A 978-nucleotide genomic window follows, 5' to 3' on the forward strand; every position below is an offset into this window, starting at 1 on the left:
CCTCTACAGGGAGGGTTCATTTCACACAGCCCTCTACAGGGAGGGTTCATTTCACACAGCCCTCTACAGGGAGGGTTCATTTCACACAGCCCTCTCAATGGCACCTTTGGATAGTTCTTCAGTTATGGCTAAGTCAAATGATGTCTCAAGCTATTCATTCCATTCATATGGAGAGCCTATTCATTCCTAACGCTCTCCATGTGAATGGAGGAGACTGATTTACAAGAACATACTGTTGGAAAAGGAGAATAGTGTTGAAAAGGACCTTGCAGTCGAAACGTCAAAAACACATAACGGACTGCATTCTATCCTGTTGACTGTTTTTCTACAGGGTCATCCTCTCTAAATACCCTTCAGTCTTTCCTTTTCTCTCTGTGAATAAACTCAATTTTATTCCACTGTCTTTCATTCTCTCTCTGAATACACTCAGAACACTAAGACAGGGCTCTGCATTGAGTGAGAGGTTGAGACCAGAGACGTTTATATTCACAGCTCTGGTTGAGAGACTGTACCTTTCCGTCGCTCTTCCATGTGATGAAGAAGCCAAACTCGTCCACTTTGACCAGACAGTTGGGCTCAAACAGAAACGGGTCCTGCGAGAAAACAGAAGCATTTTAATAAGAGAGCAGCCTCATCAATCAGAGGTTTTATTTGACATCCAAGGACATTACACACCCTCCATTACCTAGCTAGCACGCACGGCTTATGGAACAAGATAAACAGCATCGATAATTAATTTGTAAAGAAGTAACACACACACACACACACACACACGTGCAAGGAGAACACACACACACACACGTAGGCGAGGAGACACATACAAGGAAAACACACACACACCTACAGCCTGTGAGTGCAGGACAGGAGGACCTAGCGCTAAAACAAACAAAAACACAGGAATGTGAATATCAGGAAGTGTTGAATGTGTACCACACAACAATCATCCATTACCTTGGTGACAGAACATAACCCTGATTA

General features: G+C 43.6%; 1 pseudogene; it reads right to left on the reverse strand.

The window, feature by feature from the left end:
• LOC112069030 (1-phosphatidylinositol 4,5-bisphosphate phosphodiesterase beta-4-like) overlaps positions 1-593 on the reverse strand; it is a 59895-nt pseudogene extending 59302 nt beyond the window's left edge.
• Between the last annotated feature and the right edge of the window lie 385 nt (positions 594-978).

This window comes from Salvelinus sp. IW2-2015, unplaced genomic scaffold, assembly GCF_002910315.2.
Source record: "Salvelinus sp. IW2-2015 unplaced genomic scaffold, ASM291031v2 Un_scaffold861, whole genome shotgun sequence".
Lineage (NCBI taxonomy): Eukaryota > Metazoa > Chordata > Actinopteri > Salmoniformes > Salmonidae > Salvelinus > Salvelinus sp. IW2-2015.